General features: G+C 40.0%; 1 long non-coding RNA gene across 1 annotated transcript in view; it reads right to left on the bottom strand.

Moving 5' to 3' along the window:
- Positions 1–14,142: 14,142 nt before the first annotated feature.
- LOC134728797 (uncharacterized) overlaps positions 14,143–18,802 on the bottom strand; it is a 29,500-nt gene continuing 24,840 nt past the window's right edge. The window contains exons 3-4 of the long non-coding RNA XR_010109606.1: positions 18,234–18,332; positions 14,143–18,083 (exon numbers count right to left, since the gene is read on the bottom strand). This is a non-coding gene — a long non-coding RNA (uncharacterized LOC134728797). The remainder of the gene's footprint in view (positions 18,084–18,233; positions 18,333–18,802) is intronic.

Below are 18,802 nucleotides of genomic sequence, written 5' to 3'. Positions count from 1 at the left end.
GCTACAGCACTTCAGCTTGGGTGACAGGGCAAGACCCTGTCTCAAAAAATAAATAAGCAAATAAAAATAAAAATAAAAATAAGTGCAACCATGCCTCTATCAACATATTTGGCTTTCTGACCTGGCTAGTGAAGATTACATTAGTATTTCGGAGCATATATGGGTTTTTCAGTTCATGCACGTCAAGAGCTTTTCTTTTTTGCTACATGACCAAGTTCAAATTCAAAAAAGGTAATATTCAGATTTTTCTTGAATATTTTCCTAAGTTCCTAAAACTACCAGAAACAGACTCCTCTCTTTGCCCTCGCTCCCACCTACACCTCATGCATCTAACCTTCAGCCGCCAACACAATGGCCAATGCTTCAGCTGACAAACCCGAGGTGGCATTCCTCCTCTGTGGTCTTCCAGGAATGATGACCAGCACCCATCTCTCCCTACCCTTGGAGAACTTATAACCTTTCCTACACTGCCTACCGACTGATGACTTACTGTCTTTATTGTCCTTTATATATATGAGAACAAGTTTTTATTATATAATATTCTTTCTCACTTAATCAGATTACAAGTTACCAAAATGGACAAATTTAGACTTAACCTCTTTTGTATCTTTTATTTATTAAAACAACAAAAATAACAACTAAAATAATACTGCAGTTAATTTTCCAACTTGATAAATATATAGTGGCTTTTCTTCCTGCTAGAACCCTTTGTATCTGCTGACAAGTTCCAGGATGTCAAGGTGGAGGTAGGAAAAACCTAGAACTCAGGGTAGGAGATAGAAAATTATAATGAATGGCTGGGGAAATTGGTTTAGCTTGAGGATTTTGAATGAAAAATTTGTTCTATTAGAGCTCAGAACATGCTACCCTAAAATGTGGCACCTTGGCATAGTGAGTGTTTTGAGTTGAAGAAAACTGAGAAAACCACAGAAGCAGGAAAGTCTCTCCGAGCTTCTCTTATTCTTTCTCTCCTGAAGACCCTCATATCACAGTGTCCTACCCTATACCCAGAGGAAGAAATGTCACACAAGGACACAGAAAAGGATAGGAACAAACAGGTCTTCCTAAGTCCCCATCCACCACCAGCTTATTATCAGTAGATCCTACCTTTTTATCCTTCAATCATATTTCCACATGACTGTGCATAAATTACAGTTTTCCCTGGGTCTTTGAGTCTTCATTTCTGAAGGTTCCCATGTCATGTAAAACTTTTATTAAATAAATTTCTATGCTTTTATCTTTTGTTGTAGGGGTCTCAACCATGAACCTCGTGGTGGGTAAGGAAAAGATATTACATTTCTCCCCTATAATTTACTCATCAAACATTTATTTAATGCCTTCTGTGAACCAGGCATTATGAAAGGTTCGAAGGTAGAATATCTGTAAGCCTGTCTTGCTTTCTCTTGAGGGAGACAGCAAGAAATCAATATGAATAGCCTAGTGGCATAAGCACTATACTATAAGTTTGCATAGGATGTGATGGGAACATAAAATAAGGGAAGGAAAATGAGTCTGACTGGGAGAGTCTCAAAGAAGGACATCTGAAGGTGACTTCTGTGCTGAGTCTGAGTAAAGAATAGAAATTAGCTAGATATAGGAGGAAGATCATCAATACAAAGAACATCCTTGGAAAGAGCATGTGCCCAAGAATAGAGGCAAGAGAACACAGGGTGTGGTCAAGGAATTGCACATAGTTTAGTATGGCTGGAGAGTAGGAAACCTGTAGGAGAGTAAGATGAAAAAGGTAGGAGAATGAGGCAAAGACCAAATCCTTGTATGCCATGTCATTCAGCACTAAGATTCAATCCTGTGGAAGAATAGGGAGCCATTTGGGGATATTAAAATAGAGCAATGAAATAATTAAATTTGTATCATAGAAAGATCAGCTTGACAGCTATGCTTAGGATAGATTAAAGGGGAGGATTAGAAGGCAGGGAGACAATTTAATAATCCAGAAGAGAAATAATGACAGCTGAGCTGGTAAAAGCAGCAGTGAAGACAGAGAGGAGGGAGCCAAATTAAGTAAAAGGAGAGGAGAGCATGAAATGAATAGTGTTCAATCAGTTTGCTGTAGGAGGTGAGCAAGAGGAGCCTAGATTGATTCCTGGAATCATGGCTGGAGTGAGAGAGTGGACGATAGTGCAGTCCATCAAAAGAGAAACTCAGGAAGAGGAATGTGGTGTCATGGTGGCAGAAAGTTATGATTTCTGTGTGGGACATATTAGATTTTCAGTGTCAAATTTGGAATGGTCATTTGGCAGTTCATTAGAATATATGTGTTTTGAGGACAAGAGAGAGACTTGGGCTGGAGTCATTAGCATATGTAGGGCAGCTGAAGCCAATGAGACTTCTCAGGAAGAATAGAAAAAGTGAGAAGAAGAGGAATGAGAACAATTATTATCATGTAAGATGATAATGAAAAAGGAGGAGGTTAGGTAATGGATGAACCAAGAGGGAATAATGTCAGGATAGCCAAAGGAAATATATTAGAATAAGGAGTAGTCAGTTATATCAAATTGTTGTCAAATTCTGCAAAGAATTAGAATAATCTAAGACAAAAATATTGCCTACTGAGTCTGGCATTTGGAAGACATTAATGACTCTAGTAGAGCCAACAGAACAGAGATGGGGACAAAAGCAAGACATCAATGGGAAGAAGAAGAATTGAAAACAGTGGACTTGGCCCACCTTTTCAGGAGGCTTGATAACAAAGAAGGCATGTGTAACCTTCCAGGGTAGGCAGCTTCACAAATGACTCCCAAGGACTCCCATATGCTGATGTTCATGCCCTATGCAATCCCTTTTCCTTTGATGGGGCTAGACTACCTAGTGACTTGCTTCTAATATGTAGAATGCAGTAACAATGTTGGGAGTCAATACTTAGATTACCGCAGCTTCTATCTTGCTTGTTCTGTGTGGACTCTCTCCTTTATTCTCTCTCGGGGAAGCCATCTGCCATATTGGGAAATGTTCTATAGAGCAGTCTATGTGGTAAGTAACGGAAATCCTAAGTCCACCAGCCAGTGAGGACCCCAGACCTTTCTCCCACATGAGGGAGCTTGAAAGGTGTTCTTCCTTAAACTTCAGATGAGACTGCAGCCCCATATGACACCTTGATTACAACCTTCTGAGAAACCCTAAGCTGTGTCCATATTCCTCAACTACCAAAAATATGACATAATTCATTTTTTAAGCCTCTAAATTTGAGAACAATTTGTTACACAGCAACAGATTATCATTATACCTTCTAAGAAAAGACGATGGTGGACATGGAGTGGCTAAATAAATAGCAAATAAAAGGCTCCAGGCCAGGTGTGGTGGCTTGCGCCTGTAATCCCAGCACTTTGGGAGGCTGAGGTGGGTGGATTACCAGAGGTCAGGCATTTGAGACCAGCCTGGGCAACATGGCGAAACCATGTCTCTACTAAAAATATAAAAAAATCAGCTGGGCATGATGGCGCATGCCTGTAGTCCCAGCTACTTGGAAGGCTGAGACAGAAGAATTGCTTGAATCTGGGAAATAGAGATTGCAGTGAGCCAAGATTGCACCACTGCACTGCAGCCTGGGCAACAAGAGCAAAACTCTGTCTCAGAAAAGGAAAAAAAAAAAAAGGCTCTAAACAGATAAGTGCCTGAGAAGAAATGAGTTGAAAAGTTTCACTCTGGAGAGGAAGAGAAACAGATATTCACTGATTTTGGAGAGAGAAATTAAGTAGGCAGTGTATTTCCTAGTGGGCTTTCTGTTCTTCAAAATAATGTGGATGTCTATTAAGGATGGTGAAGTTGCAGAGTAAGAGATGGGTGGAAACTTGTTATTCCAGCTACTGAGAGGAATGAGAAAGTGAGTCGGGTGAGGAAAAAACTGAAATATAGCTTAGGAGTGATAAGGAACTATAGAAATCGGAAAGAAGAAAGAATGGAAGGACAAAATGAAGGAAGAATAGGGAACTGAAGAACAGAAATATGGAAGAGTGGAAGGAAAAAAAAGAAGTGGGTTAGGTGGTTAAAATTTCAGAGTGGATATTGGGCTTAGCAATTACTACAATGTAGATAAGGACAAGAAAGAGCATGGTAATATCATCAGATTGATCAAACAGAATGGATATGCAGGCAAATGAAATTCAGACTCAGGAAAGAATAAATATTTGAATTACTAGTCTACTATGTACAGAAAGTTTTTCTGTGATGATAACAGAATTTATGGTAGAGGAAAATATTATTATTAATAGAAGTAATATTTTTAGTATTGCTTCATAATAATAGCAAGTTACTATGTATGGTGTGCCTATGATACGTCAAGTCAGTAGGCTAGGAATATGAACTTAATTCTTCCATTCTTGTCTTATCTTGGTCCTAAAGACTCACTAAGTCTTACTATTTTTTAGTTTTGACAAGCTAAGTAATTTTTCCTCCATCAGACTGTGAAGTAAGGGTAGGAGAGACTGCTCCTTATTCCTTAACATCTATTCTCTCTTTCTTGTATAGCTATAGACTATTTGGTTTGCCTATCCAAATAATGTACCCAGATAAAGAGTACATTTCTCAGTTCCCTGATAGTTGTCTGTGCTTCTAGATTCTGGCCAACGGAACATGAGTAAGAAATAATGTGCGCAACTTACTGGTTATGCTCTGAAAGAGAAATTGTGTGCACATCCCTTCTCTTCTCCTCTTTTCCATTGTCTGGAATGTGAATGTGATGGCAGGAGCTGGAGCAGTCATCTTGGGTCATTTAATGTAAACTGCTTGTTGAAAATGGCAAAATTGCAAGATGGAAAGCATCCAGGTCATTGTTTAGTAGCTTCTCAGCAGAGTGTAGGAATGAAGCCCTCTTTCTAAAATTGAATCAGATATCAAGACTGATACATGCTCACACACACACACACACACACACACACTCATACACACATTGAAAAGGTTTATTATTCACACATTGAGGCTTTTTGTTGAGAGCTGGGCAGGCACCCAAGCAGGTTCAAAATGGCTTGAGCAAAAGGTAGAGTGAATGGCTTTGGTTTTCACTGTGATGAGGACATGGGGTGAGGGTTCTCAAGCTGGCCAGCATTTGTGTGGATTGAACTCCCTGCTGATTCCAAAGGAGGGAGCACAGAGGCTTCCTTATTGGCTTGCCCAGATGTATGGTAAAAGGGAAAGAGTGAGGGGTGAGGTAGAACAGCAGTCAGTCCCACATCCAAAATAAAGTCAGACTCTATTACATCCTCAACTCTATCAGGCCTCATGCTGGCTGTGGACCACCTGCTCAGATATTTATATGACAGAAATAAACTCCAAACTTATTTAAGCCATGGCATTTGGGATTTTCTTTTTGACAGCAATCTAAACTCTACCCTGCCTAATGCAGCAAGTGATGCTGTGGAAACCGTGAGAGGTAAGGTCCTCAAAATACATAAAAGGGAGATGAAAAACATGACTGAGAAGGAGGGAGAGAAAAAAGGAGAAGGCTATACATAGCTGCTATTCTCCTCAAAAATAAAGAAAGAAGAGATTTTGGAAAAGAGTGCAGATCTGATAATAGGAATGAGAGAGAATGCTGAGCCCCCTCCTGCTGGCTTAGCTCCTATGTGAGCTGTGGACCTCAAGGGTAAGAGAGAGGGAGCAGCCCCTTCTCAAGGGGATTGCAAGAAAGATGAGGCTTCAGAGAAAGTGGTACATTTCACTTAAGCAGAATAGTCGAAGGAAGAATTATGTGAAGATGTGTGAGTTGAAATGGTGGGTTTACAACAGAATAGAAAGACTTGTTATAAAAGGCTGAACCAGGGAGGAAGCATCAAGTTGGAAAACGAGATTACTAGAGTGGGTAAACAATTGAAGGTGGTGCATTTTATGCACTGGATGAGAATAATAGCAGTGGAGTGAAGGGAGGCAGTGGGCTCAGGACTAGATATGAATCACTGATGTAAACTGTGGTGTTAAATAACAATGGAGATTAATCTGTATGTGATGGGAAAGTTGTGGGCCACCTTTGAGGAGAGGTCTGATCAAAATTGCCTTTTAGAAAATCCATTGTAAGAGCAGAGGTGGGTAGAGGAGTCAGGAGGCAGGACGATAGAATTTTCCTTGCCTGAGGTGTTATATTTGCATAAAACCTATAAATTCAATGGTAGGAAATGAATCCTTTCTTCCTCTGGGTTTCCAAAGCACTCGTTTCTACACTTAACCAAATTTTCTTAACACTTTTTCTGTTTTCTTGTTTGCCTTCCCCTACACTGAGAGCTCTTTCTGAGCATGTGTTATCTTTCCATTCTTGTATCCCCAGGGCACAGTCTGGGGATTTGAAGGCATTCAGCAAATGCTGTTCAACGAAGAAATGAATAAGAAGCTGTCAGAATATTTAAGACATATGGTGCATAGGCCTCCCACCAAAGACGTGACAGCAGGAATGGAGAGAAAGAAGGACATCAGAGGTATTTAAAAGAAACAATCGTCAGGACATGGTGACTGGATGAAGAAATGACAAGACCCAGAAACAATTACAGTGTCCAGCCAGAAAGGTCCGGTGGCACACTGGTACAATTGAAGACACTAGGAAATGTAGATGCGTAGGTAGATTCCCCACGCCCTCTTTTTTTTTTTTTTTTTTTGAGATGGAGTTTTGCTGTGTCACCCAGGCTGGAGTGCAGTGGCACAATCTCGGCTCATTGCAACCTCTGCCTCCTGGGTTCAGGCGATTCTCCTGCCTCAGCCTCCTGAGTAGCTGGGATTACAGGTGCGTACCACCATGCCTAGCTAATTTTTTATTCTAGTAGAGACAGGATTTCACTATGTTAGCCAGGCTGGTCTTGAACTCCTGACCTTAAGTGATCCACCTACCCGGCCTCCCAAAGTGCTGGGATTATAGGCAGAGCCACCACATCTGGCTTTTCCCACCCCCTCTTATTTCACCAGTTGATAGTTCTTGGGGCCTGGGAGTGGAGTGGAAGATAGATGAGGTGGATGGGACAGTGAGAGCAAGGTACGATGTCCTATTCTAAAATATAAAATAATAATAATGCAAATAATAATGTAAATAAGTCAACCACATGCTCAAGAATTAAAGATAAGGCTTAAGATACAGATACATAATTCAAACTACACTAAGCTATTGATTCTCTGGCAATACTTTTAAGGATACCTCTAATTCCAAAGGCCTATTATATTTGACAAAAAGCCTATACGATATGCAAGAATTGTATTTTCTCAATATCAACCATCACATTTAGAAAACCTTCAGAAAGCATATGTAGATAGTATCTTATGTGTAAGTGAATGAGAATTTTATGAATAAACTTTTTAAGGGAATTAAGACAATACAATCAATTGTCTGTATCTGAAATAAAGCAGAGACAAAGGCAAAGATTATCGCTATGGATGAGGTGAACTGAGTATCAAAACATTCTAAGATAACATAGAATTAATGAAATGTATTAAATGATCAATACCAGTATAATAAATATCCTGGCAATAGTAAAACTGATAGCCCATAATAAAGAGGAAAATATATTCGAATAGTCTTCCAAGAAGACAAAAATATAAATACATGGAGGTTTTTTTTGTTTTTTTTTTTTGTTTTTAGAGAGCTGGAGTCTCGCTCTGTCACCCCAGCTGGAGTGCAGTGGTGTGATCTTGGCTCGCTGCAAGCTCTGGCTCCCGGGTTCACGCTATTCTCCTGCCTTAGCCTCCAGAGTACCTGGGACTACAGGTGCCCACCACCACGCCCAGCTAATTTTTTTGTATTTTTAGTAGAGACGGGGTTTCACCATGTTAGCCAAGATGGTCTCGGTCTCTTGACCTCGTGATCCACCCGCTTCGGCCTCCCAAAGTGCTGGGATTACAGGCATGAGACACCATGCTCGGCTGGAGATATTTTTTACCAGAAATTATTTTGTTCTATCAATTACTTTGAGGATACACTAAGCAGTTATGAATTAGATGAAATTAGCAAAGGTTGCAACAATGTTAGGCATGAACTGGTGATAATGCTGAGCCCATTTCAACCAGAAATAGATGAATTTAGTTTTGCTTAAAGGAAAGATGATCAGCCCAGCCAGGCACTGACCTCAGTAAACCATTTCTAAACAGAGGAAGCTCTAACTTCCTCATTTTGCCCAAAAATGCTGCATTATGGGAAGTCAAGCCTAGGTATTTCCAGGGTTCTCACTCCAGCTGTCCATTCAGCTGCAGCCTGAGCCACCTGTTGCTACCCACAAACCTCCTCAACTAAGGACAGTGGGGATCTAGGACCGTGTCTTTTGTATTGCTTGGTGTCTAAGGAAGGTTGAGACTGCTTAAGAATAGGAATTTCACTCTTGCAATGTAGCTAAGTGTCAAGGTCTGGGAAAGAATGCTGCTACCAAGGGTGGCTCCGCAGGCTTTTATTTTGTCCCACAGCTTGGTTCCAGACACCAACTCTTTATCCTTCAGTCATCCTAGGGTGACTAATGTCTATCAGATGCCTCAATATATCTTTATATTGAACCTAAATCTTCTTGGGTTAACTTATGGAGAATGGACAGAAATGACTTGGGGAAGAAAGAGTATAACAAGTGAGCATGTATAGAACCCAAAAGATCTGAATATGAAGGACTTTTGGGAAATAAATCGCTCTTTTTCATTTTTTTGCTGTAAACAGTGTCAAGCTTGCTTTCCAACTACTGTGTCACATAAATGCCAACTCATTTTCATGTACTTTCTGAAAGAGATAACAGAAACAGCAAAACAACAAATATGATTATAAAAATGACTTTGAAGTAATTAAATGTGTGTCAATTTATTTTCCCTGTACCAATTAATGTAAATGTGTAGAAAGAAAATTGCATCATATTTATACATCACTTCTGGTAAGACTATTGGGTCAAAAGTAATTGAGTCTTATTTCAATCATGTACTAGAACACACAAGGCGTCCATGGGCTTCACCAGCCACAGTTTGTCTATTCTAGTCAGGTTTGCTTCTGAAACTCTGGTTCCCTAAGGAGAGACTCTCGGCTTGCTTAAGGCTGAGCTAGTTCTCCCAGAGGGAGCAGCCAAAATGGAAAACTTCACATCAGCAGTCCAAACAGCAATTCAACCTCCCATGAAGAATAATATTTTTATTTAGCAGATTCAATCAAAGCAGTAATCCCAAAATTCTTCATGCATTTCTTGGGCTTTTCAATAAAAGAGAGGTTATAGTTAGGACATGGATTTAACTATGGAGGAAGAGAAGCTACTATTAATTTTGCCTGCCAAAAAATCAATAACTAATATTTTAACCTTTCTATCTCTTTCTTTCTCACTCACTCTTTGGCTTAAGAAATAAAGCCTGTGTATATTCTTTGCTATGATTTATGGGCTGGTTTGAGACATTAGGAAAGTAAGTCAATAGCCCCTTTAGAAAATCCTAGTGGGAAAATTTTCTGATCCAGGAGTCAATCAGAACTCACACTTCCAGCGAGGACTTCTCTTTGTTATCTTCAAATCCGATTTTCTGGTGACTATTACCTACAATTACCAGGTAACTCATTGCAATTGGAAAGTAAGTTCTCAGATTTCAAGACATTTACAGTATTCTTTTGGGACATCAGCTTCTCCAACAGAATGCATTTGCTGATGTATATAAATAAGACCTCAAAGCTCTATTGAAATGGAAGAGTTCCCTGACCCCCCTTTCAGGATGTGCAACAGGGGTGTGGCTTGTCTGTTCGGCTGCCACTGCTGCTCAGACCCCTAAGGGGAAGAGGAGCACACAGATGGGCAAGTGCAGGAGCCAGGGTGAGCAGTTTTGGGCTCCAGCCCCCAAGTAGCATCTAGGGGTGGGTGCCTGCAACTCCCAAAGCCCCAGTGGGCACGCTACAGAGCTCTTTTAGCTCTGTCATCTATAGACGATCTAAGTGTTAATCAGCTCAGTGCCCTCTTAGTACCGAGTTCTTGTCTGGTGTCTGGCAACCAGGAAGAATCAGGTCACACACAGACTTGAAGGATAGTGAATGCAGAGGTTTAATTGAGTGATGGAGGTGGCTCTCAGTGGGATGGGTAGGAAGCTGGAAAGGAAATGGGGTGGGAAGATGATCTTCTCCTGGAGTTTGGCCATCCAGCGGCCGGTATCCTCTCCAACCATCCCCAGCTGAACTCCTCTTGATGTCAGACTCTCCTCTCCGTCTGTGCCATGCCGTTCTGCTGCTCTTTTGCCCTTCTGTTCATCTGCTCATGGAGACTGGGGTTTGAGGTTCATATGGGTACAGGATAGAGGGTGTGGTGGGCCAAAAGGCAACTTTTGGGTGCGAAAACAGGAACACTTGTTCCCATTTAGGGTTGCAGGTTTCCAAGCTTGAGGGTGGGGCTTTTGCCAGGGAACCGCCCGCTTCTACCCAGTATTTCCCTGTCTCAAGTTTGTATCACTATATTTGTCGTTTCTGATGACAGACAATAGGAAAGAACAATAGGAAAAGGGATGGATGGATCCAAGGAATATTCCCACTGAGACTAGCAATCTCAGAATTTGGGCTTAGAGAGTAGCAGCATCACACCCCTTTTGCCTTCACTTTGACCATCTAAGGTTTTAAAGGCTATTTCTTGAAGCAATGTCAACATTAAGAACCTCCATTTGCTTCTTTTCACTAAGAATCTTACAAGTGGTAATAAAATTGTCTTTATTTCATTTAAGATCAGTCAAGTTTTTATTATATTTAGAAAAATTGCCATCCAGCTGTTTGGAGACCAAACACATATCAATGGTAATGACAGGCAAAGTCAGATGGAGCCAGCTTAGGAGACCAGACCTTCATATCCAGTTACTGGATGCCAGTCTATTTTTGCTGTAGAATCTCAATGTCAGAATGTTTTCTGCATCTTAATCTGTTTCTGGCCCAGGCTAAGGTCATAGAGAGCTCCCTTCATTTCTATTTCTTCAAGCCAAGCTTCTTCTAAATGAAAAACTTTCCTCCCATTCTTGCATATGTCTAGGGAGCTCATATGCTTGCGTTTTTGTTTGATCTTCAGTTTCCCTAAACCCACAGGCAGTATTTCTCCTTTAGGGTAGGCAGAGAGGTGCCTCACATTTGCTTATGAATAATTTGTCTCCTATCTAGATGCCCAGAAGTACTAAATGATTTTCACAGTATAGCATCACAAAGGATGACATAGATACATGCATCTCTATGCCTGTGTATGCATAGACCATCTCTAGAAGGATACACAAGAAATGAATAAAAAGGGTTTTATCTGGGGAGAGTAACTGAGGGGATCAGGATAACTGGTTAGGAGGAAGACTTACTTTACACTGTCTTCTCTTTTGTGATGTTTGAATCTTTTTACAATGTATTGTATTACTCAAATAAAAAATGGATTTAATTGTTTAAAGAAAAAGCTAATATATAGAGAAAATGTATGGTATGGAACAGTACACTTAGTATGGTTCCATTTGGATAAACAAAAGGATCTGGGCATATACATGGAAAATTTCTAGAAGGATACATAAGAGTTAATATTGGTTAACTCTAATGAAGGGGCATGGATTCTGGAATAGGTAAGAGACACTTCTTATCCATAATATTTTTAATTACAAAGGAAAATGTAAATATAACATATGGAAAGGGGGTGGACTAAGAAAAAGAGAGACATGATGTCTAATCTCATGATTTCTAAAGGATCATGTGTTCTTGAACTAAGTGAGATACTATCATTTCAATAACCAAGGCTGCCCCCAAACACGCATGCGTGCACACACACACACACACACACACACACACAGCCATACACAAAGATCGCCGGCTTTACTGAACATGACTTTACATTTTATCAGTAAAAATGAGTTATGCAAGTAACATGCTTAGTTTTTCACAAAACTAAGTCATTTTTCTAACTCTTGCATCATTAATGACATGTCAAACACAATCTGCTGCCATTGTCAAGATTGCATGAGAGAAACATAACTTTAGTTTCTAATACGTGTACTGATAATTTATGCAGCATCTTTCCTTTTAAGACACCCATGAAATTTGATTAAAACAGAGACACATCTATCTATAGGCCTGAATTTAGAGAGTTACCTGGAGAAATTAGGTTTGAAAAAAGGAAAAGAAAAAAAAAAAAGAAATATATCCCCACCACTCTGCTCTCTCCTCATGGGAACTTGAGTATAGGAATGACTGTTGGAAAAGTACTCCGCTCTATTGCCCTGTCCCTATATTCTTCACAGCAGAATCACCCTTGTTCCCAAGACCATGTCAGACTTCACTAAATAATGAATTCAGGAATTCCAATGTTTGTGTGAGTGTGTATGTGGCACTTAAGGGGATTCTTCATATCACATTTACTTTGTGTTTTATAAAAAATAATAAGAAAGGTAATGTTTCTTATCATATAGCCATGAACAACCCACAGCAGAATAATCAATTAAGTCTTTAAAATGCATATTTATGTTATACCACCCTGCCCCCAAAACATACTAAGTCACTGCCCTGGAGGGAGAGCCTCATATCTATATTTAAAACAAATTCCTCAGGCAATACTCACATGTATAATTATTTGAGATTCGTGGATCTAAGAAACAAAGGCAATAATAATATTATGACTGACATTGATTGAATGCTTTCTATTTTCCAGTGACTGTTACCACCATCCTGCAAACAACCCTCATCACTCACCAGGACCACTGCCTCAGGCTGTCACTGGGTGTCCCTTATTTTACTTTTATTTTCCCACCTCCATCCCCACAGCAGCCAGACCCTTTTCAGAGACAAATACTCTCTGTGACTCCACTCCTTCAGGTCTTCTAATGACTTCTAATCTCATTCAAAATAAATTAAGAATCTCATCCAAACATTTTCCCATGACTTTCAAGACCCTGCATGAATCAGCCTTTCTAACTTCTTGAACTTCTTTCACCCTCTGCTTCTCCCCTGCTTCTTCAGCAACTCTGGTTTTCATCCTGACCCTTGGACACATCAAGGACACTCTCACCTCCAATTCTTTGCACTTACTATTTCCTCTTCCACAGAAAACTCTTCCCTGAGCTATACATAAGCTTTACTCTTCCAATTAATTTGGTATTCATTTAAGAGAGATATAAATATTTTCTCTATAGGGAGGCCCTCTGTGGCAAGCAGCCTCTAGGATCATGTCTACAGAGTCCCACTTCTTGGTATTCATAATTTCCTCTCCTGGAATAATTTACTTTTAACCAATAGCAGCTAGCAACACTGGGGTGTTGCCACATAAATAATTTGGTTATAAAGATTGTTACTTCTGCCTTGTGTCAGGGTGTCTCTCTTGCAAGCTTTGATGAGATAAGCTGCCATGTTGGAGAGGCCCATGTGGCAAGAAGCAGAATGCAGCCTCCGGCCAACAGTCAGCACAGGCCTGAGGCCCTCAGTCTAACAGCTCTCAAGGCATCAAATCTAGTCAACCACCACATAAGAGAGCTTGTAAGTGGAGCTTTCCCCAGTCGGGCCTTCAGATAAGACCTCAACCCTTGCCAACTCCTTGATTGCAACCTTATGAGACATCCTGAAGCTAATCATTGTCCAGATTCTTGATCCACAGGAACTGTGAGATAATTAATATGTATTTTTTAAGCTAATAATTGCTGGGGTAATTTTTTACTCATCCATTGATAGCTGACACAGCCTCCTTACCTGCCATTTATAAAATACCACCTCGCCATTCATCCTGTCTCCTGGCCCTCCTTTTTTTCTTCCTAGTCCATATCACCACCTGACATTATGTATGTATATATGTACTTTGTCTGTCTTCACTTACTGGACTTTTACCCACTTTTGTTCATTGGTATATGTCCATGGCCTAGAAGCAGTCTTGGTACATTGTAAATTCTCAATAAGTATTTACTGAATTAGTGAATTCGTCATTGAATTTTTCGAACCAATGAATCATATATGTGCATTACTATCTATTTTTTTATGAGGAAACAGAGACATAGAGATTTTAAGAACATGTCAGATCACAACTAATAAGGAGTTGAGACAGGATTTGAATCCAGTCTGTCTGACTCTTTTTCCATTTATAACAATGTTTCTTAACTGGGGGTTTCTTAAACTGGAGGTTCACAAGTCGCTAAGGATTTCAAGCTAACTCTTAGTAGTTTAAATTTGTTTAATTAAAAAAACTGTGTTGATAATCTGAAAATATAAATATATTCTGAGCCACATGGATGTCGATTATTTTACATAATCTTGCCACATTAGCGCGGAAGCTTGTGTAAGTGATCAGGTGAGCTCTATTTTAGTTATAGTATCCTTCCTGATTCACAGCCTGTAGACTGTAAGTTCCAGCAGCTGATGTGAGGGCAACAGCCTCACAGAGACAGTTTAACCAGCTGCAAAGTTGCAAAAGATCAGACCCCAGCAACAAAGCCCTTGATAAAGTGGTTCTTTTCTTCTGATTGAATGAACAATGAATGACACACTAGCTCAGTATGTATCAAAATAGGGTTGTAAAATGGACAAATACAACCAGTAAAATTTAGTGATGACTTGCCTAGAATTTCAAACAAATGATATCTTATCAAAACAGTTCGTTGCTAAGCCGTCATCAACATCTTCTCCAGATCTATCTCTTAGCCTTTGCTCTTCCCAGCTGTTGACTCCCTTCCTCCTTTGCTCTCTATCCTGGTCCCTTCTATCTCAGGGGTCAGAGTGAGTCTGTTTGTGAACAGTGTCTTCCCTAAATAGGAAACATGAAGAACTGTAAAAGAAGTCAAAGCAAGGAGTTTTAGCTAGGCACCCACTGTCTACAGCATGGAGGAAAACCACAAACCAGCCTTCCTATATGTTCTGACCCACCTGGAACGCAGGCCAGCACTGTGGGTCCTGGACTTACCACCTCTCCAAGTCTTACAAACCTGCCTGAGCACCAGTAAAGCAAAAGCAGTATTTACCATGTGTGGAATCACTCTCCAGAAGCCTTGCACTGTCATTTCAGAGATGTATAGTCCCATAGGAAACATTTTGGCCTTAATATAGAATAAAAGCCACACCTATGAATCAGGGTGTTACATCAGGCATGCTCTGGACACTCCTTTAAATTTCTATCACACCATTTTGAGAAACAATGGACAGTAATGACCTTTTGAAAGAGCAAATTCACATTTTAAATGTCATCAAGACAGGACGTTCCTTATTCCTTTAGCTTTTTAATCTACACCTAAGTACTATGGTATAGCTTTTAGGCCACTGGATCTCTGCCTCCCAGACAGGAGCAGATGGGAAACACACACATTCTATTATGCAGATAAGATGTCCTGAGTGAGAACAGTTCAATTAATATACTACTTATTTGAAATTCAAAACTATTATTTGGATTATTTATTATCTATATTACTATTATCTATTAATATTTGATTTGTACTTTAAAAACATATTCTACAGATTCTTTGTATTTTAACATTATAACCTTGACCCTCCAAGGTCAGGCAAGCTCAACATTTTTCTCTAACCATTTTCTTTGTTTTTTTTATTTTTTATTTTTTACTTTTTATTTTTTACAGAGAAATAACAGTGACTACCTATGGAATACCTACTAATGCCTCGCTCCACGCTAAGTGCTTGGCATGATATTCTGTTTGTCCTCATATCAGCCTGGTGAAGTAGGTATTACTATCTCTAACTAGCACAAGGTCACAGGAGTGGTAGAAGCTGTGTGAAGCAAGGCCTTAAACTCAAGTTATCTGTTTCCAAAGTCAATAATCTTGACCCCATTTTTTAATCTACTAACAGTAGTTATGTATTTTGTATTGCAGAACTCCAAGGCTTTCATTAGCATGTAAACAGAACTAAAATTATTTTACAATATTTGGGTTTGATTCTACCTCCAAATATCCTGTGATAGTATAACCAATTTGGTATGGTCTTCCATATGGGCAAAAATTTGATTTTGAAGATTTTTAAATTTTAAGATTTTTTAAAAATACAAAAATGTCACCCTTTTTTGTTGTTGTTGTTGTTGTTGTTTGTTTTGTTTTGTTTTGTTTTGTTTTGTTTAGAGACAAAGTCTCACTCTGTTGCCCAAGCTGGAGTGCAGCGGTGTGATCTTGGCTCACTGCCACCTCTACTCCCAGGTTCAAGCAATTCTCATGCCTCAGATTCTCGATTATCTGGAGGTAAGGGCATGCACCACCATGCCCAGCTAATTTTTGTATTTTTAGTACAGACAGGGTCTCACCATTGAGGGGTGGAGTTGGCGGGACTTCCTGGGCCAGTTCAGGGACTTTGGCAAAAGACCCCTGTGACTCAGGGTTTTGAGTTCTTAACCAATTGAGTGAAGTATTCAAAAGTAACCACTCCAAGGGAGGACTGAAAAAAGAACCACTCTCAATGGACAAAAAAAAAAGAAAGGGGAGGGGATAGCACAGGGGTATAAGCCCTAGCCACCCGAGCCAGCAATGGCAGCTCTTCCAGGTCCCCTTCCACCACATGGACGTTTTCCTTTCACTTTGTTCAATAAACTGCGCTGCTGCTCACTCTCCTGGTCTGTGGACTCTTTCTGAGCTGTAACACTCACCGCGAAGGTCCGCAGCTTCACTCTTCGAAGTTACTGAAACCACAAACCCATCTGCAGGGAAATCTCCTGACTCACCATGTTGGCCAGGCTGGTCTCGAACTCCTGACCTCAAATGATCCACCCTCCTCGGCCTCCCAAAGTGCTGGGATTACAGTCAGCCTTCTTTTCTATGTGCTTAGAATCTAAGTTATTATGGATCCTTTTTCCGGTCAAAAACAGAGAAAAGCTGTCTCTACTTTAAGTACTCACTTATAATTTCCATCTTCAATTACTGACCATCCAAATCTTGACAAAAACCTCCTGAAGAAAATCAAGATTTCTGATGACTTTACTAATAATGATTTCCCCTATTTCTAAGCTCTGTCCAAAATTATAATTAGTCAGAGCATCTAAAAACTTTAGCCTGGATTATATTATTTTGTGCCTCACAGAAATACTTTCCCAGATGTACAATTGACTATTAAGTCTTTAAATATGTTAGAAAATATGTTATTTATGCCTGATCATTATTATATTATTTATTCATTCACTTATTAATCAATATCCCTTCTGGACACTATGTTTATTACTAAAGATATGAAGACAAAAAGAAAGTACACATAATCCTTGATCTCCATGATTTAATAAAGCAACTGGGAATAAAAAGGAATAAAATAAAATAATTGTAACAAGAAATTGTGAACTTAAAATTATGTCACAAGAAACAGTTGATCTTTCCTGATAAATTGATACTCTTTCTTCTATTAAATAATAAAAGCTGTTAAAGTCATCATGAACCCTTTTTGTCCTACCTCTTTATCTGACAACCACATTTTGTGCTCAGGTGCATCAATTTCTCTTTACTTGGATATTCTTATACAAATATTTATCATTTTAACACATCTTTCTCTTTATTTTTATTTTTTTCTTGAGACGAAGTCTTGCTCTGTCACCCAAGCTGGAGTACCATGGCGCGATCTCGGCTCACTGCAACCTGCGGCTGATTCTCCTGCCTCAGGCTTCCGAGTAGCTGGGATTACAGGTGCCTGCCACCACACCCAGCTAATTTTTGTATTTTTAGTAGAGACGGGGTTTCACCATGTTGGCCAGGCTGGTCTCGAACTCTTGACCTCAGGTGATCCACCCGCCTCGGCCTCCCAAAGTGCTGAGATTACAGGCGTGAGCTTCCCAAAGTGCTGAGATCACAGGTATGAGCCACCACACCCGGCCACATCCTTCTCTTCAATATCTTGACTCTTGTTCTTTTACCCTTATTTCAATTGTTTTACAGGTTTTGGTGGCTACTTTTTAAACAATTCTTCTCCCTGTCAGTCCCCCAACACTCACAGACTTGGCTGAAGCCCCTATGTGTTCAGCCAAAGCTATAAAATGATTTTAGAACCAAAGTGGCCCCAGGACAGGAGCAGATAGAGCAGATCTCAGCCTGTTCTTGGCAACCAGTCTCTGCTGTGGGAACAGAGTGGCCATGACCCTGTTCATGTACGACGGGGTCTCACTGGAGCTGAGGGGCCAAGTTCTTGCCGCATCACTGTTTGTTTTTTTCTTTAATTGGGCCTTTCATCACCATTCTAAAAAGACTTACTCTAGAAATACCTGAAAAAGATATAATTACGAGAATAAAATGTTTCCTTGTAGAAATTTTCTGCCTTTTCAAATGTGCAACACATTTATACCCAGCTCCTCCATAAAACTGCTGCAAAATTGACCCAATACCCATCAAAAATCCATCTAAAAAGTACTTACATTTAGTTTCTTGGAGTTCATTCCCCTTCTCCTGGTGGTTTTACTTGTCCCATGGGATCTAAATGTTCAGGTTGTTGCCCTGGGTTTGCCATTACTTCGCTGTGTGGAAGATACACGTGGAGAGAGTTTCACTTATAAGAGAAAAACGCCCCAGCTGGGTCCAAAATGGAATTTCAGGGTCTTGCTGTTTTCTGATCTTATGAGCTAGATGTCTATTTTCACTACAGCATTAATTTTAGACTGAGGCAGCAAAGGGAAAGCTTTTTTTTTGCCAGGTTGTTGTTTCTTTTTAAGTCCTGGGGCTTATAGGAAGGAGACAGGAAAGAATTAGAGGAAGCCTAAGAGCTGCTTTTATGAAAGACTTTGGAGCCTGATGCCTGAGGGTACAGGAATAGTTGCCTCAGAGGTCCTGCCGTCTAACTATAGGTCAGGCCAGTCTGAGGACTCTCAGGAGTAGAAAAAGCTATGCTTGGACAAGGATGGGAGGGAACAGCCCCAAGACCATCCCCTCCTGTAGCAATGACCATGAGGAGAGGCCTTCATCAACAGGCCTCTGTATCGTAGTCACA

This window comes from Pan paniscus, chromosome 14, assembly GCF_029289425.2.
Source record: "Pan paniscus chromosome 14, NHGRI_mPanPan1-v2.0_pri, whole genome shotgun sequence".
Lineage (NCBI taxonomy): Eukaryota > Metazoa > Chordata > Mammalia > Primates > Hominidae > Pan > Pan paniscus.
This window is presented reverse-complemented; position numbering and strand designations above follow the sequence as displayed.